Consider the following 24,336-nt stretch of genomic DNA (forward strand, 5'->3'; position numbering starts at 1 on the left):
GAGGATCCTGAAGAGCATCAACAAAAGCACCGCAGAGAAGGGATCAATGACTTTCTGATAAGATGCTGCGGGGAGCCCCAGGGAACTTCCCTTCTTTGCTAATAGAGCAGCTGCACCAGCTTCCTATCTCCCATAAGCAGCTCTGGAGAGCAGCGGCACAGCCAGGGGCCAGGATATGTGCAGGACACCCATAGCTGAGGAGGAGGTTGGCACTCACCTGAAACCTAGAGAAGTAAAGTATCAAGAGGGACCTGCTTTGGATGTAGAAGGTTCCCTGGCAACGGGCTGTGGGGATCTTTTAGCTGGGATCCCATAACTCTGCGTTCACTGTTCATTGGATCTCAGATACATGCTGGAAGAGGTTATCCCTCCTGTTGCCACAGAGGCCTTCCAAAAATGGCTGATTCCAGCTTTCTTCTTCCATACTGCACTTCCCATCCAACTTTCACATCCATGTGATCTCCAGCCAGCAGTCGGCAATGAGGATTTCTGAGATGCCTCTACAATGAGTTGATCAACAGACATATAAAATACTGATATCGTAGAATACATCTAATGAACTATAAACAAATGTCCAGAGAAGGGAAACAGAAAGGCTGCTGGGTTCTGATTACATTTCCTTGCCTGCCCCTGGGTTGCTTAAAATGCCCCAACTGTTCTTCCAAGCTTAATTTAGCAGCACAGTATTAGGTAAAGAGCTAACTAGTGACTGTTCACAAGTCTCCATATAATGTTACTCTCCTGCACTTGCAAACTTCAGTTGGAATCAAGCCATAGAAAACTTTTCCAACAGTCCGCGCTACCTGGCATCCGACCTTTGCTTTAGCTTTTCCGTACAGCACGCTGACCTGACTACTAGCTCCCTTTCAAAACAAAGTGTAAAAACACCCTCTCTCTTCTTTAGTGAGGACACCAGAAGACACCACTTAGCCCTTGTGGTTTCATACAGCTTGCAGATATCTTGCAGCAGCTCCTAACCTTTGGGGTTATTTTTTTTTTTAGCAGCCACTGCAGCTAAACAATTGAAATCTCCTGTAGAAAGCAGTTGACAAGCTGTCAGTAAGAGAGGAACAACTTCTATAGAAAGTTCTTCCTTTTGCTTTTGATACTATGGACCACAGATGGTGGCACAACAGTAACTCACATCTGGCTAAGAGAAATCAAGCGATAACCCCCTTCCCAGCTGCAGCGCGGAAGAGCATCCTCCATGCTCTGCTGGCACTGCCAGGCCCAGTGGTCTGAAACTGTGGACCTCCAGGTCCTCTGAGCACACCCAGACATCTTGCCTAAAATATGGTCTTCGTCACTGCACCCTTTTCAGGTCTGAATCCAGGCCTCTGTACACCGCTCCTACCTGGATTCTGTTTCGGTTCCCCAGCAAATCTGCATTGTACATGTTGTCGTCTGGCTTGTCCCTATGAGGTACCCAAATTTCTCCCACCCTCCTGTTTTCCACTCTTTTCCCGCACTGACTGGGGCGCCTGTCCAACTGATCTGCTTCCATCTCCTGTGTTTCCCCTGGAAATATGTCTGATCTGGATGAATTACTGGCCATTGTCCTTCCTGTGTGCCTGTTTGAGATATGTCCAATTTCTTCTCCTCTCACTCGAGGCAATGCCTCCTCTAGGAAGCATGATGTCTTGGGAATGCCCTGTTGCTCAGGCAGCTCAAAGGCAGCTTCTCGGTCATTGTGACCCTGGCAGCTCCCTCAGCTACTCTCCTCCGCTTTCCAGTTTGAAGAGCTTCTCTGTCCTCCACTTTGCATCCCTCCCAGCCGTGCCATATGTATAACCTCCTCTTCCAGCCTCGCATCTGAGATTCCTGTGCAATGATGAGTGCTTGTAGATGTTCATCCCCATTTCTCTTTGCCCTGTCTTGTTTTGTTCTCAATCCAACAGTCTCCCCCACGCGCATGGATTTTATCCTGCGGTCTATCGCATCCCAAATTTCATTGCTTGTCATTCCTCGACATTGAGTCATTCCCGTTCCCGGATAAGGGAGGAACAAGTCTTGCCCTTACACTGAAGGGTGGAAAGCCAGTCTCACTCAAAATGGAGCCCTCTTCAGCCCTTCAGGCTGCTCAGAATGCTCTCCTCTTTTGATTCAGGGAGGGAGGAAATCCCTCCAAGAGGCAACAGATGAAACCTTTCTCTGCACTGCCAGAGCATCATCTAGGAAAGTTACCACTACTCATAAAGTATTTAATTTTATCAAAAAAACAGCATTTTTCATCCTCTGGAGCTTTAGATTCTTTACTGGGCTCAGAATTGAGTTTGTGACTATTTGTGATACCTGGGGTAAACTTTAGTACCCAGACAAAATGCAAATTTTCCATGGAAGCAACACATCTTCAGTACAATCGGAAAACCAGCAAAGAACATATGGTTCATTTTGGAATTTTGGAAAAGAAAATAAATTACAAGATTAACAGAGGGTTGTATTTAAAAATTGTTAATGCTATCATCCCAGTGCTGGACTTTTCCTGACGACAGACTAGTCTGAGAGAAATTCCAGCTCAAAAACTGCCAATGAATTATTTCCTATCTAAAAGGTGAATCATTGTTTTTAGTCGTAGAGGAAAAATTCCTAAAAATTTCAGTAGGAGAGCCCCAGGCGCAAAATCTTGAGAAACACATTTGTTCATGCCCTTTCCAGAGCCCAGCTGGGTTACACGGGAAGCAGTTTTTCTGGGAGGATCCCTTCCCCATCTCAGCTGGCCAGGACAAATGGGAGCAGGGCTGCCTGTCCAGGCAGCTATCTGGAAGCTCAGATTCTGATGTGATTCTTCCAAGCAACATTTTGCACCTGGAAAGAGCACCTAAAAACTTGAGGACTGTGGCTTAAAAATTAAAAGGTAGATTTAGGAAAAAGACCCAGAAGATCATGCTGGAATCCCTACATAGGGCAAATCTGGATGCTTTTCTGCACCTTCGCATCAGCCCAGGTGCAATACTTCACTTCTATATTTACCTATTTATATACGTGTATGGGGCTTTTTTCCCTTTTCCTTCCGATACATTGGATCCTAGTTCATGATGATCCTGTGATGTTTGGCACGCGTATCACCGGAAACCTAGCAGATTGAAATTATCATCTCTCAGCCTGATAACTTGACAGCTGGTTTCTGAAAGTGAAACTGGCACAGAGGTAAAATGTCAGTGGTGTTAGGCACAGTTCAAATGACTCTTCCTCCTTTCCACATGCAGTCTAGTTCATTTTCACAAAAAGAGACACCCTTTCTCTTAACAGCTACTTCATCCCAAGAGTAAAGACATTCGGTCAATAGAACAACTGCTTTATCAAATGCAAACAAATTCAGCTCTTGGTCTCTATCTAATCATTAATACAATGTTTATGCATCCCATGTTGCAAGAGCGTAATGTGTTCCAAATGGGAGTTCTTGAGAAAAAAGGCCTTCATTGCCAACCCTTCCCCCTCCTCATAGCGAATACTTTCGTTAAGAGCTTCAGGAACTGGAATTTCTCTAAGCAATATCCTATCAACGCAATCTAGCTCTCCCCGCCGCCCCCCACCCTGCACACACATTTCAATTAAAGTTAGAGAAATCATGTGTTGCACAATGCAAAGACACTTGACTTCTCTCCTTTATAGTATGTGCGGAGGAAAGCCCCTCTCTTGCTTCCCCTCATTCCAGCTTGAGCCTTAGACATTCCAGTAAATAAATCCAGTATTCACACTGGAGAAGAACTTCAAACGTCTTCAAATCATCCACCCTTTTCTTAATTATTTTGTACCAAAAAGGTCAATGAATGCTTTTTTTCTTCTATGGCTTGAGGGGGTGTTTGTTATTTAATGTTTATTGAGTAATACCACATTTCCTATTCCTGGAATCTTCCCATTCTTGCAATACTTCTCTTAGTGTGAGGGTATGCGCCGCATTTCCTCAAACCTCTATCGGGCAGCCAGGCAGGAGAGACACTACAGGGTAAAAACCAGTGGGCGATAGTGAAAAATGAAATTTCAAGGTTGAAGCACCTGAGTGACACAGAAACAGGACTTAAGACCACAGTTTTCCTCCTTCTGGTGGAAGACCTTATTTGGTTAGACAAAATTGACTTTTTGCCATTCTTTTCCATTGCCTCGTGACATGCTGCCGAGTATGTGCTCCAAGCAGAGGGAACGGGAGAGAGGAGCTGCCGCGGGTCAGCTTTGCACAAGGCTTCCTCTTCATCAAACCGTGAAATGGCATGAGGGGGAAAAAAAATCCTTCACCGTTTAATCTGCAAACTGCTGAAGCGTTCAACTCAATACCTTTGGTCGAGAGGGAATGAAACAAAATATAGAGAAACACAAGAGACCTCGAGTCACACAGTCTCATCCTCTGTAGCTGCAGGCACCAAGCACAGAATGATTTTCAAAACACACATAAATCATCCGCTTTTGCTTGGAAGGGAGATAGGAATTACTACTGTGTTGTTCTTAAAAAAAAAAGATTAATGATTCTTTTTCTATTGCAGAGAGGAATGTAATCTATGAATAACACTGCAGTTCCCCAGATTGCTCAAATGAAGTGGATGGTTATGCTTATTCTTAAAAATGTAACCTTTATTCCAGCTTTAGATTCTTCAACCTCCAGCCAGCAGAGTGTATTAGTCTTGTTGACTAAATGAAAAAAAAAAAAAAAATCAATGATATCAGATACTTCTTTTTGATCTAGATTGCTATAGGCAAAGATAAAATCACTTCTTAACCTTCTTCAAGGAGTATAATATTTGCTAAACTGAAAAGCGGGTTTTTCATATCGCAGATTTTTTATTCTTCTAGCTCTTATCTGACCCATCTGTAATTTTTCAGCCTCCTTCAACCTCTCCAAGCACGGCTAGCACAGCCAGACCCAATATGCCATTGTGGTTCCCATCACTGAAGTTCAGAAAAGTGCATCCTCTCTGTGCCCTCCTGATGCACCCTTATTTCCCTTTTTGCACACCGCAAGGACAGTACAGGCCTTTTTTTGCCAAATTGTCACATTAGGTCATCATACCCAGAAGTTAATCTATAATTATTCCCATGTCTTTCCCAGATTGCCATCTTTCAGGAAGCCATTCCCATGAAACTGATGAGTTCAATAGGCAGTGAGGTGGCAAGAATAAACACCATACAGATAAGTTTTATCTCGGTCACTGAGGGAATCCACTGGCTAAAGCAAAGAGTTACAGAGTGAACAAAGGAAATCCCAGATAAATCCCTATTTCCACCGATCTTGTCCAACAGCAGCAGTCAAGAATATGCTAGGAGTCCCAGTCTCAAATCTTAACCTCAGATTTGTCATGCTATTGCAGACTTCAAAATTACTATGATCTATTAGATCACCTTAAAACTCATGCGCTTCAGCTAGAGACTGGAAAAACAACATGGTTGAACCCAAAGGGCTCAGCAGCCAAGGGAAAAGACAAATCAGTTTCAGAGCCTTCCTCCTAATAGGCTTAGAGAAAGAGGGGCAGTTGGGTGGGACGTGGCTTGCCAAAAGGTGAACCATGAGTGCCAGTAGTGGAAAAGGAAAGACTGTGTCTTCTCTGGGTAGCACAAAAGCACCTCTTTCCCTCAGGAAATGGTACAACTCTGTACAGTGGTGGTGTGCAGTGACCTGCTGTGCCTGCTGTAAAAAGCACCAGGACACTGTTCAACCTGTGTAGACCTAAAGAGACTCACACTAAAGCATGATCTTTCTCTTGCAGATGATGTGGACTTAGGTTCACCACACTCATCTCTCTGTCCTCAGCAGCCAGTCCAGGGGAAGGATGAACTTCCTAGTGCTGGCATCTATATCCGACAGGCAGTGGTTGGTGTTGATGGCCATAAAATCGTGGTGCCAAGAAGCAGGAAGACATTGCCAGTTTAAAGCAGGTCCAAGCCCAGCGTAAAGACCAGATTCACTCTGCATCCACACTGTAAATGCACCTTCCTGGGAGAACAGGTCTGGAAGGAGCACTCTGGCCCCCAGCCCAACAGGAGATACTCCAGCTCACTCCTCACTCAGGGGGGAAATCATGGACCCCATGGGGCCAGCACACCATGCCTTGTCCTGCTCCCACGCCTCCTCTCCACCTCCTGTTGCAGCCCCAGCCCCAGTGACTCTCTGCTCACAGGTTTCCAGCCAGCCTCACATCCTCCAGTGCAGCCCATGTGGGGACCTGGAGAAGCCAGGGTGATCCTGGCAGGGGCCCCGGGAAGGCTGGGGAGCCTGGCCCCCCATCCCCATGCTGACGGACGCCGCGGTAGTCTTCTCACTAGATGGAGCTAGCGGATGGATGCTGGCAAGTCTGTCCTCCCTCCTGGAGGTGCCCCGCAGCCAGCATCACATGGAGAGGGGATGTGATCCCATGCAGAGCCCCTGGCTCCTCAGGGCTCCTCCATGGAAAAGGAGAGCTTTTGTTAAGCGTGGAAGAGAAGAGGTTTCAATGACTAACGTTTTGGCTCATGCAAATTCAGAAGAAGATGTGAATGAAGTTTTCACAGAAGTTCTGGAGGCAATGGATTCAAATGAAATTGGGGAAAAAATAACACTGCTGCAAAGCCAGCTGCCTCTGGTACAGGAGGAGCCAGACAGAGGAAGAACCAGAACGGTGCTGGAAACGCTGCTGCCCACAAATGTCCCAGCAGCGATGAGGTAAAGCTCTGGAGTAAATTTCCATTGTCTTCCAAATGCAAAGTAAACATTTGGGGGATTGCTCAACACCAGCTCTGCATGGACAGGGAGAGAGCAGAGGTGCAGTACAGCCCTAAAACATGCATCTGGGGTGTCCAGAGATTGCACGTAAGTTCAGTCACATTTAAACCTGTTGCATGTTATGCACTAGAAGGTGGTGGAGGTGACAGACCCACAGGTCATCTCCACCCCTGGCTCACAACAGTGTCTTGTGAGGCAGCCCGGTTGAACACCCCAGTACCACCTGGAGTACACATCCCGCACCTTCTCTCCTTAGTGCCTCATGTCCCAACCACCCCTGCTCAGCACCCCACAGCCAGCTGTCCCTCCCCAGGTGCCTGTTCCCTCCACCCCAGCTCCCTGCTCCCACCACTGGCCCAACACCCTCTGCTCCATGCTGGTGCTGCAGCTGCTGCTCCAAATCCCTCACCAGCTGGGACACTTCCATATTGCCATCCCCACCACTTTGGTAGACCTGGGCCATGCTGAGGTTTCAGCCCTTCTGCTTTTGTAGTGCTTTGATGAGTGCTGGACTTTTCACACATTTTCACAGCTTCTGTTCATCATCTCATAACCTCACTAATGCAGTCATGGTCTGCTTTGAAAATCAATACCTGATCTTTGTTAAAATCTATTTGCAGGGGAAAAAATGGGAGTCAATAGATATGTCTTAGCAGAAAGCCAGGTGAAAACCTACAGCATGACTTAGAAGGGTGAAACCGGTAATCGGCTCAGAGATATCCCGCTTCCTATCCAAGAAATTTGTTTTGAACACTTTCTGACTCTTTTGTTACTGTGACCTCTGTATGTATTTTTTGAATGATTTATGAGGAAATGTTAAAATTGGTCAGGGGGCATAAATTGGTGACTAGTACTAAAAATGAAGCACCAACCCCTTGCTGAGCATGAAAGACTGGTGAGTACTCCTGGGACTGTTCTTTCTCAGATATTCAAACACCCTTGCGGGGTTTCTGAAAGGAGTAGGCATTTTATCAAGGACATATGATACGTTGGGTGTTAGCCAGACTTCAGTGAAATGCACATTCAGCTTTGATCATTTTTTAACAGATTTTTTTTTGTTTTGTTTCCAAGTACATGCCCCAGAAAGGCAAGTGGGTGGGTGGCTGTGGGCAGAAGGGTGCTGGCCCTGCTCAACACTAGAGTAGCAGCTTCATTCTCAAGTTTGGCTTCCCTCCCTTCACGGGCGTCTATGTGCTTTCTGCATCACAGGTCCACAGAGGAAAACCAGGTCACCCTTTGACAGGTTATCTTGGAAGCAGTGGAGTTTGGCTATAGGAGCCAGCAGCTTTTATTCAGGTGCATCCTGCAGATACCTAACTTGATCATCACTACCAGTGGGTCTCTGCCTCATCTGCAAAGCAAACTCCGGTCTGGCAGCATCTAAATTGGGTGAAGGTGTCTACCTTCAGCAAGGGTTGTAAATACAAACTGATGTGGTTGATAAACTCACCCTGCTAAGCCCACGCAGCCCTGCTGGCCTTACCATCCCTGGTTTCCACCACAGAGGGATTCCCACACCACTAAGCATTAGGGAGTGCTGATGTGTCCCTAGAAAGCATTTCCTCATGGTTTGAGTCCAGAGGGTTACATCCCCAGCCTGCCTGCTGCTTCTGCACATCCCTCTCCTCCCCCACGGAGAGGAGATGATAATGCAGCAACAGCGGATCGGGAAGCACGGGGTGATGATGTTTCTACACACCTTTCCCTCTCCCCGAGCCCCCCCAAAAGCTGTAGCACGAGAACAAACATTTTCCAAGCATCGCCAGCACCTGCGGACGGCTGCAGCCCTGAGCAGCCTGGTGCAGTCCAGCAGCCAGAAGCACCCATGGCAGTGCTAGGCGCCCGCCACCCGCTCCAGCGCCGCATCCCCAGCATCCCGCTGGGATACAACAATAGCCGAGCCCCCAGTGCCTGCTGAGGGAAGGCGGGGGCTGGAGCAGGTGACACGCTTCATGCTCTGCTGCCAGACGCTGGCAGACCCATTTCAGGACGTCCCTTTCCACGTGTCCCCCTCTCCCTTTCTCACCTGCGGGCCAGCGGGGCAGCGTTGTCCCCTGAGCCCATGCCTGTCACTGTTAGTCCCCTGGCATATGGAAGCTGCGACGTCCCAGGACGCCGCTGCCCACGCGCGGGGCTTCCCTTCTGACACTCCTGCATTCAGCCTGGCCCGCGCCGCCGTCGCAAGGGGATTTTTACAAAGGGGAGAATGCTTCCTTTCAGCAGCCCGGGGTCAGCACAGGGCTGCTTTGCTCACAGAGGTCAATCATTAGGATGCTCAGAGATGGCTGGGATGCTTGGGAAGGACAGGGTACTCTCCACCCCCCTGCTTCTCCCAGCGCTGCATGTTGTCACAATGATAAATGAGAGAGTGAGGTGGGGAAGCTCTTGACTGCGCGTGGCCTGGGCCCCTGGGGGTTCGCAAACTACTGCAAAGCGGCAGCTGATAAAATGGTAACTAATTCAATTAGTGAAATTTAATTTAGGTGGGGAGCGGATGGTGGCTTTGCCAAGACCATATGGGAAACCAGTGGTGTTTCCATATAGAAGAACTTAATTTAAACAATGAACTCATGGGTCTTCATAACCCAGCGGCCAAAGAGCCCCCAGGAAGCCCTGGAAGGAGTTGTACTGATTAACCAGACAAAAGCCTGGCGAGCCTGGGCCAGGTGGGAGGAGGCGAGGGGGAGCGGGTAGCAAAAATGATCCAGGTTCAGGTCACGAACATGGCCAAGTTGAAAGAAATTCCTCCCAGCATCAGAACAGTGTTTATCTCCTCACATATCCCCTGCCTGCTTCCTCCAAGCAACGTGATCCACGACTGAACCCCTGCAGCCCAGCGGGAGACGGCGGGAGGCTCGGACGTGCGAGGTGAGAAGGAAGAGCTGGATACGTGCTCCTCATCAGTGGGGAAACCGCTCCGAGGAGAAATGCCAAATTTCTGCAAAGACTAATTAGAGTAAAAGGCTTCCTGCCCGACACGGCCTCGTGCCGCTGTGCTCCCTCCAAGCACACAAGGCACCTGCCTTCAGACTGCCTGACCTTTCGGGGCGGGAAGGTGCTGGCTGGGTGGTGGGGCGAGAGGAAAAGGGGGAGCCTCGTATCACAGCCATTTTTGGGAGGAGAAGAGAATGGCAGAGCCAGGGGAGAAGAACTGGCAGTCGGGGAAGCTGGGGTGGGGAGAGACTCCCTGCCTGCTCTAGGGGTATCACGCTGCAAAGTCCATAGGTCATAGCAAATCTCATCTTTCCTAACTGGAAAGGGATGCAAAAAAAAAGGGATTTTGGTTTGGTTTTGGTTTGGTTTATTTGGCATTGAGCCCCTGCGGAGTTTGGGAAGAGTCCTGTGATGAAGTCCTGCTAGCAAGAACCTTCCTGGCACTGAAACTGTGGGTGTAAACCTTCATGGAAACCAATTTCTAGGTTTGAAAACCTAGAAGTCCTGCTGCAAAGGCTGGCTCACTCCTCCGGTTAGGGAACAGAAACGGCGCCATGCGATGAAAGCAACCAAGCACCACAAACAGACAACTTAAGTAGCAAATATCAGACACTTTGAGAGAAAATACTTACAAAGAAACGCGCAAGTAGTTGCCCACGACTGTATCTCCAAGGCACTGACATCTGTTGGGAGCAATTAGGGCTCAGCAGCAGGCTGGGAAAACTCTGGGAGAAATTCCAGCTCTGTTCCTACTGCAGTTTGGGTTCATACAGAGAAAGCCCGTCCTGTTGCAATACCCGTGCACCAAACAGGCCTGCTCCGGCATATGGCTGAGAACCGGCAAGACACATCCAAAGCAAGGCAGGAGGACCCGCATGCCTCCCAGCCAGCAGTGAGCTGGTGCTCCACTGCTCCCTTGGACAGGGAGGGATCTGAACGCTCATGTTCGGTGGAATGTGAGAGTGAGAAGGAAGCTTTCCACAGCTGAAAAGAGGGATCCAGGACTTTTAATCTTTTTCGTCCAGTTTTGTCTGTGAAAAGTTAAGAAGCAAAGACATCTGGGGTTGCCTGGTAAACTGTCAGACAATGTAAGTGTGCTTGGGTGATAACCAGAAATCATGCATTCAGCACTAATCCTAGCCCTCTGTACTCGCTCACTTCTAACGCTGAACTGTTCTCTTTGCGGATTGCTGTTTTGGACACTGGTCAAAGGCAATTTTTTAACAAAAACATATCCACTGAGAAGGTTTTCATAGGTTTTTTTTTTTTTGGAAGGGGAGAGTTAGAAAACAGAAACTTCTGCAAACCTTTAATACTTTTCTATTTACTCCCAAAACAGCCAAAGCGAAAAGCTCTTCAGCAATGGCATTATGCCTCAGAGCAGGGAAGGAACGAAGGGAACAAGAGAGCTGCTGGCCTCAGAGGTGATGTAGGGAAAGTTTAAGTGAGTCCCTGAACTGAGGAAGAGGTGCTGTGTCCCACGGGGAGCTTGGCGGACAGGAGAGGACAAGACGCCCTCGGTGCTCACAGTACACTTGGCCTCCAGAGGCTCCACCATGTGCAAAAAACATCTGTCTTTTGTACTATTCGAGCACTTTCCTCTGCCACCCGCCCACCCCGTGTGGCTTCCTGGGGATATTTGCTCCCACCTGACACTGAGCTGCAATGAGCCGGTGCCCAGAGGAAGCCGGTGGTGGCTGTGGCACATCTCACACACCAAGGGTAGCCCAAGCGAGGCGAGGAGTGTCACTGCCCATGCTGAAACGTACCTGCAGAGGAAGATGAGGCTCAGGAGAAAGGTCAGGAAAGAGGTCAAAGAGAGGTACAAAGGGTGAAGAAAGGACTTGTTTGCTTTCCCATTCCCCACCTCCTCATTTGTAGACAACTCAAGTCATTAAACACCGGTGGTGTTGAAAGCTGTGGCAAGGTCTGACCTTCTAGGGAAGATGAGGTGGTAGCAAAGGCAATATTGGCCTCAGCCCCAGCATGGCCTCTCCCGGTACTTCCATCCCCATCTGTCCCCCATGCATAAGTGTGTCACTGTTGTGGCTCTTCCTGTTACCGTATTTCTTTGCAAGTCATGTGCAGCTGCATTAACCCTCCCAGAGCTTCAGGCTGGGCTGTTGCAGCTTCTTCATCCACCTACTTAGGCTCAGGAGTCATTGGTGCCAAGCAGGTAAGGACGTAGTAAGCAAGGTCCTCATTCATCACACCTAACTTCACATATGCCATGGAGGACCTTCTATGGACCCCTTCCGCTAGGGGCACCGCAGAAGAAGATGCACCACAAGAGAGCTGAGACCTGAAGTTGTGGAGAAGGACCTGGAGGTGCAAAGGAAGAAGGAGATAAGGCTAAAGATGTGGCACTAATGCCTAAAAGACATTAGTGGCTGAATTATGTGAACCCACATATGAGCGGGCACACAGCAGAACCACAGGATTTGTGCTCTTTCACCCTTTGGGCCATTTAGGTACCTGACTGGTCACTATTTGTGCTGGCTACTCATGCTCACGAGGGCTAATCTGGCCACTGGGAGTCATGAGGACACAAAGATGTGGCTATCAGATACTTGCCAGAGAAGTAGAGGAAGTTCTACATAGAGATTACATCCCCAAAGGATCCTTTGCCAGGACAAGTCTTCCTTTGAGTGAGCTCATCGGCATCAGAGATGTTTTGTGCAGGCAGAAAGATGCAATATATCTGCAAAGGCACAGGGTGGGGGGAAGGATAAGAGCTGTCCTTCTTCAATATAAAACTGATGAAGAGGCACCTCAGGAAACTGAATTGGGACAAAACGTAATGTGATCAACTCCTGCCATGTACAGACAATGAGAAAAAAAAAAAATGTCACTGCGATGGAACCTCTGCAAAGGAAGTATGGTGAAGTTTGTCTTCAGCTACTCCCTCCTGGGCTTTGAGTGCATCAGCAAGTAAAAGGTGGGCAGCTCTTCTTGGACACCTGACAGAACCTGTGTGATAGCACAGGCGCTACTAACAAATAACATGATGGATTTAAGACTCACAAAAGAGCAAGGGAAAATCCAGAGCGGGGCTTTCTGGGGTTTGTTTCTTTTATGCACCAGTGGAACCAGGAAATATATCAATATGGAAGTTCAGAAATGGTCTGAGGTTTCGCGGAACTTGCATCAGAGTGGCCCAGTGCCTAATACTACTGTAATTCACAAAGGTCACACACTGAAGTGCTGGTTTCAGACAGTGGCTCTGGGAATTTCAGAAAGCTGTTTAAAGGAACACTCCAAGGGTTGGCCGAGGTACTGATCAGTCTGTGCGGGAACCTCACTTCACCCCATAGATGCATAAAAATCAATTTTGTTGTTTGTGAACCGTCCGCAACAAATGCAGAATTTTTGTCTCTGCTCATGAACTTTTTTATCAGAGCAAGCTATAAACTTCCTTGGCCTATCTGGAGAGCCATAAACTTTTTGAGATGGCTGTTGATGGAAACATTTCAAGTTTTAACTGGATTCACTAAGAAGTGAGATGTGGGAAAAGTGAGCTGGTCCTTTTCCAGTGTGTGGTATTGACCACGTCCACACCAAGGGGTTCTCGATGGTGATGCACCAAGACAGCGCCTGCGCTCGGCTTTCCGGGAGCACTGTGCACCAGTGCAGGAGAAGCTGCAGCCGAGGGACCCCGGGCTCCCTGCATCAGGCAGCTGCATTTTTATTGCATCATCACATTGAGCCCTGCTTATAAGAAATGAGATGACAGGGTGCTAAACTGCTGGTGGGCAGCCTGCAGCAGCGCTGGTGCCTTGCACTGCGGAAGTACGGAGAAGGCCAGTGCATTCACAGAGACAAGAATAAACTACGCTACAATAGGATTTGGCAACAAATACGAAGCATTGTTCGCTTTGCTGTTGTTGGGGGTGCAGAGGAAGGCACAGTTTCTCATAGAGAAGCGACATTTCAGCTCAGTTCTCTGATCCAGATGGAAAACCCAGAGACAAATAAGGCTGTACCTTACCCTCTGGGTTTCTCCAAATTGAGTTGGCCTGTTTTTGTTTTCAGCTGCATCAGAAGCTGGCTTTGTTGTTGTTTAGCTTCATCATACTGTATTTATTTTAGCTATAACTTGAAAGTGACAAGTTCTACCAGTTGAAGCCCTGAATTAGGCATCGCTGGCAGCTCCATCCCATTCCACGTGGCCGCAGCTCCCTGGGTGAGAATCCAGATTCTGCCTGTTTGAACTTCTGCAAATTTGGGCAGACAGGCTCAGATAAAGACTATGGGCCAGATTTTGAAAGGTATGCACAACTGCAGATGTAAATGTTTCAGGCTGCTGAAACAACGAAGAAGAGTTTCTCCCTGCCTCAGTGGCAGGAGATAATGTGTTACTCTCTAGTGAGTCTCACTAAATGCACCATTCAATCTAGTCAAGGCTTAATATATGCTCACATACCTCCAGTTTGATCTATCTGTGTGTCTGTCTTGTTCATTGTTGGGAAAACCATATTGTTTTTCAGGATCTCCACTCAGCCTGTGGTGCTGATCCCTCTTGCATGGTGCTTTGCCAGACAAGTACCAGTTTGATAAAACCAGAATTTTCCTTTCGTGGAAACTGCGGGCTGGGTAAGAGTCACCGCCACAGCAAATTCTGCATTTTTAATGGCCTGTGTCATTTAATGGCTTGTTTAAACTGCTCTGAAAGCCTGTCTTCTACTAACGGAGCTAGGAGCCGAGCAGCCAGCATGGGCAGAATGAATGCATGGAGGGAAGCAGCGGTCACAGTCAGGTGGGGCTTTCCTACAAATGCCCCATGGAGGACAGGAACCTTTCACGATGGGCCACATGCACTCAGTAACCTCTGTTATGGCCAGGCTTGCATGCCACATATTTCCCCTATTAGTTTTGCCTTAAGATAACCTTTCTGAACGCAGAAGACAAGATCCCTGGCAGCCATACTCAGGGACCCAATGTTCACACCCTTGCCTTTACCAGTTTTAAAGAACAAGGATATTGCCAAATCATTTTGTTTAACTAGCCACTGATGGCAGAAGGCAAGAATCAAACTTAGACTTCTTAAGAAAACTTACCTTGATCATTGTATTTTACTGAGACAATTGTTTCCTAGTGGGCAGGACCATGACTGCCCATAGAGCACAAGCTGCCTGAGCTCTGTGCTGTGTGCTTTCCAGGTGAACTGGTTTTCCATACTGCACGGTCCTGGGCAATGCATCGACTCCATCCGCTTCTTGAGGGACTCTGCTCACTCCTCCTACTGAGGAGACTTCAGTACTGCACAGGTTTCACTGGCATTTCCCTGTGTGCCCTGTCTGACTGGAGTTCCCAGACCTGGCCGCCTGGCCCCAGGCAAAACAAACCTTGCACGTGTTGCAAAACCTTTCTCTTGAAATGACAGCACCACACCAAACAGCAACTGCTCTGGTACGATGTTCAGAGCATTTCCTGAAACAAAAGGACATTGTCATAACCAGGGCCTTGTACAATGTACTCCACAAAAGGAGGGAAGGAAAGTAAATATAGAAAATTGAGGAGATATTCAGCGTTGTGAGAGACACAACGAAAGGAAAACTGCCAGGAAATGACTCTACAATGGGGCCAAATTCAGACTCCTTGGTCCATAATACTTATTCAGGCCAGCCAGAAATTAGTGAGAACCTTTCTGCTGAGTTCGAGAGCCAGGCTCTTATTTTAGTATTTTAATATTTTAGATAAAACCTTTCGGTTGCTAGATATAGGCTTTCAGTTTTGACAGTCTGAGCCTGGCTGGGTGCATTTAAAGCATCCTTCTCTGCAGATATTAACAGACATATTTATATTCACATTCACATATTCATATTCACTGCACAGAGAACCAGAGGAGATGTCGATACAGCCCAAGCCTGTTTACCACTTTTTCGTCTGGTCCAGGCCAGTCATCTTTGCACTCTCTAAAGTCAATGGTGGGAGAAAGAGAGGTATTTCCAAAGGATAATTCATCCCATCCCAAGACAAATGGTGTTAGCAGTGGGAGGAGAGGTTAAACTGCTATTTGAAGATGCCTTCACGGTCTACCAGGAAGTGTAGACAACTGACTTAGACTAAACACCTATCCGCTAAGTACAAAAGGGATGAATCCCACCATCATGGTCTGAACCGATAATACAACACAGATGTATAGAGCGGTAAGTGACCAGATGGTGAATTTATCATACTACAGTATAGTTTCTTATAATATAAATACAGGCTGATGAAATAGTTGATTTGCTCAACAGACCGCCTCAGCTTCATTACAAGAGCTAGTCTGGAGCCATTACAATTTGTCACAGGGCCCTGCTTATATTTTTAGAAAATATGATGGTCTGGAAATAAAAGATTATGTGCAAGCAACAATTTTTGGTCAATTAATCTAAGGTTCTCTGTACTGAAAAAGAATCCTAGTGTCCATTTTTTCCACACTATGTGCAGAAATTATATTTAATGCCAAATTACATTTAAATGAACAAAACCACTACAAGACTACAATACATTAAGACTACTAAAGATAGCCTCTCCCATCTATTCCCCTGTGCCTCAGAAGCAATGGATTTATTTTGAACTAGTAAAGCATATTTTGCTTCAAGGCTCTTTGGGTCAGGAAGCTACCAAAATGCTTCAACAAAACTATTTCTGGTACTGTGGAGACTCTGAAAATAAAGAAGAGGGTGAAATTAAAAAAAAAAAATGGGGCCTATGTGAATCACTCTACCTGGTGGGAGCGATTCCCTACAGCTTGAGGATGGGCAGCCCACAGCCAGCATCTCCCAGGGCAGGGCATGAATCACATCCAGACTCATGACTTGTTGCATCTCCCTCATTGCCTGAGGAAGAGTCACGGCAGATCCTGCTGTTTCCCAGTCCAGCAGTGCACATCCATCCTGAGGCCCCGGCTGCCCCGCAGCTCACAGCAGCCATGGTGACCCCAAGACCCACTCACCTCCCCGTGATGCACACAACAAGCACACATCTGTGATGCCACCTTCCCCGCACAGATGCAGGATGGTGGACAGGGCCAAGCCTGCTGAAAAGCAAAGTCCTGGCATGGATGGTCCCAGCGGACCCCAGCATGACCTCATGCAGCTGCAGGGAGACCTTTTGGATAGGGAGCAGGTTGTCTCCAAAGCACCAAAGGAGATGTCCTTCAAGAGAAGGAATACCTTCAGTGGAAGATCCTCTGTGAAGACAATGCCTGGCCACTTGTGGGCGGCTCTTGTTTTCAGCAAAGGCCAGCCCAGCTCTGCCCCAGCCTTTGTTGAGCCCCTCTGTGCAAGTGCTGCAGAGCCAGGTCCCCCATAAATGCACCCTCCCCAGGTCCAGCCTGCTTCTGGGAAAGGCTCTGAAGATGAGTATGCTCATACGGCATCCACAGAGGATCTTTTTTAATATATGCTGTCGGCCCAGGGACTTTTCCACTCAAGGAATTTTTTCCAGCTGTGTGGAAAACCGGTAAGAGCAGGCATTTATCCAGCATTTTCAGAAGTTGTGCCTGTGTTAGTAGCTGGCATTGCTTCATAAAAGAAACATCATGTTGAAAATAATGTAAAAATTCTTTGGTCTATTAATCATTTAGTGTACATAACTGTCATTTTTAAAGGTTATATGCAATGCCAGAGCTCAGAAAAGTGACGCTCCGTGGGAAAATGCAAATCAGTAATTCAGGTAACTGCTGACTACATCTCCCGAGTCTTGCCTTTCCGCTGAACCAGTGGCCTACTGCTCTTGCTTTGGATCTGCTCATGAAATAGTCTATCCATTCGAATTTGGCCATTCTTTCATCCCTCTCTGTTCCCCCTATGGAGCTTTTCTTCATAATAGCCCAAAGAGGAGGATCCTAGAGGACTGTCATGGTGGTAAGAATGAAAATGTGTTGGGAGATTTCGAAGATAACATTTGAAAATCAGGGGACATCTGGGCTACATAACATGACTGTCAAGACTAATGCCCTCCAAAAGCCATTCTAGTCCTGGGGGCAGCTCCCACTGCTACTTCTGTTCAGACCATCTCTCCGCTAGCACTGGTGTCCCACGCCTGACAGACCTGGGACTCAGAGGAAAACTCCCTCAGGAAGACTTTGTTGCTGTGTGATGGCTGGTTTGGGGAAGCAATTTTCTTCTGGCCAGAGGATGCCTGGAAGGGTGAGATCTGATTGTCCTCTAGCCACAGGCATTACCAAAGCAACAAAAGGACCTAGGTTTTGGCATTTGTGTGTGTGTGTGTGTGTGTGTTTGTTTTTTATCTTGACCTGCAAGTTTCTATGTGGCAGGAGAGCTGCTGAGGGCTGCTCTAAGAGGTGGAATTTGTATGGTGGGAGGGGGAGAAATGCAAAGAGAAGGATGATGAAGAGACAGATGCTCCTGTTAAAAGCATAAAAGGGACATAAATGGCTGGTCTGAGTATTACTCTGTTCCTCCCTGATCTTTATCTGTCTTATGCACATTTAAAGAAATGTCCACTCTTTCTATCACCTCCTGCTACCAAGAATTTTATAAATTAGAGACAGAAAATATCTTGAGACAAAGTGGCTTCGTCTCAACCCAGTAATACTCCTTTGGACACTAGTTTTTAATATTTCCACCAGAGCAGTTTTAAATGACACCAACACCTTTCTCCTTCTGAAACTGACCCATACATTGCATGTCAGATGTCAGGAGGAACTGTTAACCTCCATCACCCATCTCAACACATCCTCTTTGCGATCTTGAAAACAGTCCAGTCTATACTTACACATCATTTAGCCAAGCTAACAGCAAAGTATACAAATTGTAATTAATTATTGTAATTGTCTCTCTCATGGCTTCACTCCCCTTTTGACTTCTGCTGGAATAAATCTGGAGAAATTTTGCCTGACTCAGGAGAAATGAATTGGTGGATGAAAGAGGAGAGTCAGGCAGTGTCTGTCCCTGCAGCTCCCTTATCATTTTTACTTCTTTTTCCTCCATGTATTTTGCTTTTCTTCACACCCCTATTGGCAACAGCCAGAGTGCAGGGCCAGGCATGGGGCTGCAGAGGTTTAGACATGCCACGGCAGAGGAACACTTCAGATGTGACTGTTTAACCTCACGCAACCTGCTGACACCCCGCCGCTTCCTGCAGGGAATATGGGAAAAGGGAAATGACTCCTGTTCTGGTCGGACGGTTTCACGAAACAGCCGGACGCTCCCTTGGCTCTCGCATCCCCACACGACAAGAGTGTGCTCCCAAACCGGCTCCCCTGTGCCGTGTGCCCAGGAGGAAGGCAAGCAAGGGCTGATACCACAGAGGTGGTTTCTCCACCAGCAGCATCCCCTCAGAAAGGCCCTGAGTGTCCCTGGGGCTCCCTTTTACTGATACCAAGAGGTCATTGAAATGGTTAAAAAAACATATCTTGAGGGGGAAGAAGCATGTCCTTCTCCACTTCACTTACAGAGGCAGAGCCCAATGACACCTTCAGGATGTGAAGCAAAGCCACCTTTCCCCAGGGCTGTCCTCCTTGGCTTGCTGCGCCATTCCCAGGAAGAGAGACCCCAGAGCACAACAGCGCTGGATGAGTCCAGCTCAAGGCTGCAGAGGAAACCTTTCTCTCCAGCCTACTCCCCCTTCTGTCTTGTTGACCCTTCCCAAACCCTGAAGTGTGGTCTGTGCATTTCCCTTTTGAGATGGATCGCATTTTTATTAATTTTACAGTAAATCACTTCCCCATTTCCTTTGTTTATGCTAGGTGGATTCGGTGGTTTCCATCTCCGTGTGACGCAGCACTTGGCATATGAGAACAACCCATACCATCACTTCATCGTATGCATTGCTGACACTCCAGCTCTAGGAAAAGAAGATAAAAGGGCTGGCTCTATGCTGTCATTTCCCTTCACCCTCCTGCACCAGTTCAAATGGAAACTGCAGCCTTGCATCCCTCAGTCCCTTCCTCCTTCAAGCAGGACGGTCCCAAATGCTAGTGCAGCACAGCTCAGATGTGCGCCTGCCAGACAAGCACCACGGCTTACCAAGTACAGCTGCTCTGTGTCTCATCTGCTTCTAATGCCATGAATCTTGCGCTTCGTGTGGGAGGGCACTGCAGCTTGGAAAGGAGGAGTAGCTGGTAGCATCCCCTACTTTCCTCAGGAAAAGTGGGGTTGAATATCTAAACCCAAGGATGATGGGTGTACCTGCAGCGTGCTGGCTGTGAGTAAGCTTGGGGTCAAGAGCCTGGTCTTCTCACTGTGCAGATACCCTCTGAGACCCTAAAGTAGGCAGCCTGAGTCTTGCCCTTGAGCAACCACAGCCTCAGAACCCCCTCCCCTTTGCAGAGCACAATGGCTACAGGATGGTCAGGCACGATAGTGACAGAGGATGAACCCAAACTATGAACAGATGAAATGCACGCCAGGGCACACATCCTCACTTTCCCCAGGGCTGGAAAGGGAGGGAAGGAGGGAGGGAGGGAGGGAGGAACTTCGACTTCAGTGCCATAAAGCAAAGCCATCAGAGCTCAGCCACAGATATTAGTCCAGGCCTTCCCGAGGGGCCCGGAGCAGGCAGGGAGCAGGCAGCGATCTTGTCCATATCCCCAGGCAGAGGAACAGGTGCTGTCCCCTCCTCAGGGCAAATCACAAAATTACCATCTAGTCCTTTATCCTCCAGCAAAGTCTCTTTTTCTATTCTCGCATCTCTCACACTCTCAAGTATTGCTCCAAAATAACAACAGTAAGTATAAACGGAGAGGATACTTTATGCCACCCTCAGAGACAAGGAAAACCACTGCACTGTCAGCCCAGGCAAAGGCAGCATCCTCTCCCTGCCCTCCCTCTCCTCTGCCCACTCCCCCTCCTCCCAGGGCTTTGGGCCCCTTGCTGAGAGCAAACAGCTGGCCTGCACTATTTTAATTTCTTGGCTTTCTATGGCTTGGGTCCCAACCTCAGTGTCGTTTCAATGCCATTTTTCTTGTGTGTTGAATAGCAGGCCTGGAAAGCTCCAACTCGCTGCGGGCGGCATGTGCAGTGAGGATCCTGCCGTGCCCATGCCAGGTGCTTTTCTTCCTAAGGACCTGGTCAGTGCCAATCCCCGAGGGCACCCATTGCAGCAGGTTATCTGTCTCTATGGGATCTCCCCAGCTCCCTCTCCGCAGTCACTCCCTCCTCTTATATCTTTCTGTTTATTGCAAACAGCATCCCCATCTCGGCTGGAGCTGGTAGCTCTCCTCTTTGCCTTGATCACCTGCCCACCCAAGTCGCCTCACAGCCTGCTGTTGCCTGGGAAAACAGCAATGCCATCCTTTGAAAATGACCCGCACGTGACAGAGGGCTCTTTTCACTCCTGGGTTGCTTTTTTTTCCCACCCCCCTATTATCAGATTTGCCTGGATCTCTCATGGCAGCTGCAGCATCACGCTGCCAATGAGGACTGTGTGTTTGTGCATGAGGGGAGTGTTCAGGGAGATCTTGTAGGAGGGAGGCAGGGTGGCTGCAACTCCTAAACCCTGCTCCTTCCTCCAGCCACATCGCCCCATCATAGGAAGGGCAGTGGTGTGCCCAAGGCTGGACTATTGGGTAGCTGTACAGCCCTTCCCCTCACCTACATCCACAGCATGCCTTGATTCCACCTGAGCAATCAGGAAAGGGGTCAGAAATTTCCCCAAGGCCCCAGGATTCACCTGCTTCTTCAAGCTCCATATAGTCCAACAGTCCCATCTCCCATCCAGTGTCTTCCATTCACTTTCTGATGCCCACCAGAGACGAGGGAGCCCCATGGGGAGCGGCATTTCTGTCGTGCTCCCCCAGTGGCAGTACAACCCTACCTTGCCTTAGTGCAGTAATGAAAAGCACCCATGGCTAGGAAACTGTCCTCTCCCGCAGGAGTTTTTTTTAAAGAGATGTGGGGAAAAATGTGGAGGAGTAAATGCACTCATGTTCCTTCCTAATCTATCACCCTCCTCTCTAATGCAGACAGCTGGCACGTCCCCAGCGTATCGCTACAGTTCCTCTGCTCCTGACACTATTTTGAGGCCATATCTTCACACCAATGAACCGTTCCAAAACAATTTCTCCAATGTATTTGGCACAGACAGACTTTTCTCTGACATGCCTGTGCAACAGCACCTACTGCTCATTGCCAGGGTATTTTTTGTACTCAACCCCGAGGAAACCTGCCTCTCCCTTTCTGCAGGAATGCCTCTGACAAGCTCAGCTCCCTGCCCCCCTCTCCGAGCAGGGGAGGAGTGCTGGGGTTTGCTACACGAGGCTATGGGGGGCCGTGCTGGGAAGAGTACGTGCACCTAAAGCTCAAGTTGCAACCGGTCTTCAGGTGGCCTTGAATCCATCACTTCATCGCTTGGTGCCTCAGTTTCCCTCAGTGGAGCATGGAAATTACACTGGTCTCCTTTCAGAAGTATTTTGATGCCTTTAGCTAAGCACAAGCTAGATAAGCCTCCATGAATGGATGAGAAGTTGCATCTATAGTTTCCTATAACAGGCAAAATGGTACATCCTTGGAGCTTGCTACTGCCATAGCAGAAAGTAAAAATCTTTCTAAAATTGCCATGGTACAGAGTTTTGACACCCAACTCCTCTTAGAACAGCCCAAACCAGTAATGGCAAGCATGACTCACCATCCTTCCAGGTTCACCCTGCTTTGCATCATCCAGCCAGCTCCCAGAGGGACCTTTGCTGCTTCTGACCCACAAGCATGTTTATCTGACCTGCACACAGGCCACAGAAATGCAGATTCACAAAACACAGCTGCAGGGAGACCTGTGCAACCTCCTGTCCAGCAGCTGGCAGGAGAGGGACCCCTCCCAGACCCCTCCCAGCGCCCGGCATACACCACATGTCACCTAGATGCTGAGTGTCACAGGTGTGTAGGAAGTACTGCATAAAACATGATGATAAAATAAAATCTGTGTGACAGGGATGAAGCCACTCTGGTTGCTTCTGAACTGTGATTTGCACAGAAAGAGATGCTAACAGACAGAAATTGAGATGGAGGAAGGAGGTCCTGGTGGCAAAGAAAGTTCTTCCTATAAAACAATTTCAGAAGGACTGAAAGAGCCTATCCACCCTCAACAGCTGCCTCCAACTAAGTCAAATAGAAACACTCCTGCTTATTTCATCTCTTTTGTGACCAAAAGATTCAGTGATAAGTTTATGTGCTTCAAAGCTGCAGAGGCCCGAGTGTTGCAGGTCCCACCGGGGTGGTGGGTGCAGATTGCAGTCTCCCAGATCACCATAACAGGCAGATGACCAGAGCCTCTCACACCACTGACAAACCTGGGGGTAGCTCTCCCCTCCTGCAGCTTGAGCAGTCTTTCAGTACATTTAAACAGCTCAGGCACTCACGCAGTGACTCCACATCCTTTGCCAGACCTGCACATACCCTGCTTGTCCCAAGACCATTGCCTGTCAGCTCCTCTGTAACATCCACCCTACAAGAGCTACAGATGCTCCCATTCAATGCAAAAAGGGCAACCAAGGAGACACAGCACCAGCAACAAGTCATGTGGGGAAGCTCCTCCAGATCTTTGGGGGAAACCCAACACTGCTTTTGGAAGAGTGATATATATGAAGGTCTCTCTTGTCCATCCTACATTCTTGCTCCTACAACAGTCTCACCATTGAGGTTAAGAAGCATTTCCAAAAAGGAAAGAAAAAATTGAGATCTTTCAGTTCCTGTCAGCTCCAAGTCAAAAATAAGCTTCCCTACTTTTCCTGTTCAAGGCAGATTTTTCCTGGCCTTTAACCAAGTCTTTGCCCCTGATCTGTACTCACATCTATGACGCATGGTCAACATGTTCAGTGAAAGCTGCATTTTACTGTTAACCAATGAAGGCTTTTAAGGGAGAGTGCTTGGGTGTCAATAGCAAAAAGCAAGACCCAGAGTTTCATAGTGTCAGAAATTTACTTTCTTTGACATTAGCTGTCCAAGCACCTTTGTTGGTCTGGGCAGTCCTTTTTTCTCCAGGGAAGTCCAAGTCCATAATGATAGTGGTCCAACTCCTAGGGCAGCTCGTACAGCATAAGCTCTGCTCAGCAGACACTCATATGGACCTCAGTGAGCCGGAACGATGCAATCCTCCAAGTTCTGCATGATACTTGGGACAGTCAGAGGCTTTTCTGCACTGGTGCACTGTGGCTTTTCCTATAACCTCCCCTTGGGAGAGCAGCACTCAGTGGAGGCGGTGGGAAGCAGGAGAGCTAATGCTGACAAGTACAAGCATTGATGGCTGGGCAAGCCAGGTCCTTCATTTGTTTAAAGTAGACCTGTAATCTGGTGCCTGACGGGATGAGTGTCTCTCCCGGCCAGTGTTAATGGAGGGCAAGTCATTCTGCCTAATGCACTAGCCTGGTTGATCACACAGGCTCCAAACTGCGCTGCTCCATGGAGAAATCCCATCCATTGTACATGGAGAATTACCACTTTCGTGCAGAGAAGAAAGCTAAAAGAATGGACATACAAGTGAAGCACAGGTACCAAAAATGGTGAAAACTTATGAGATCATCTTGTCCTTCCCCCACGCTTAGTCAATAGAGGATTGTTCCCTGCCGGACTCCAGAACAATGCCACTTAACCTAGATGCAATCATGCTGCAGGAACTGCCAAACACAATGCAATGAAGAGCAGAGAATGAGCTCATATGAGTTAATCCGATTCCTGCAATAAAACAATCCAGGGCTCTGGTCTCCGTCCCGCAACCTTCTCTCAATCCCATCCTTCTGTACATATGTGCTAACACTCAAACAAAAGCTG

The sequence above is a fragment of the Aptenodytes patagonicus genome, chromosome 7 (assembly GCF_965638725.1).
Source record: "Aptenodytes patagonicus chromosome 7, bAptPat1.pri.cur, whole genome shotgun sequence".
Lineage (NCBI taxonomy): Eukaryota > Metazoa > Chordata > Aves > Sphenisciformes > Spheniscidae > Aptenodytes > Aptenodytes patagonicus.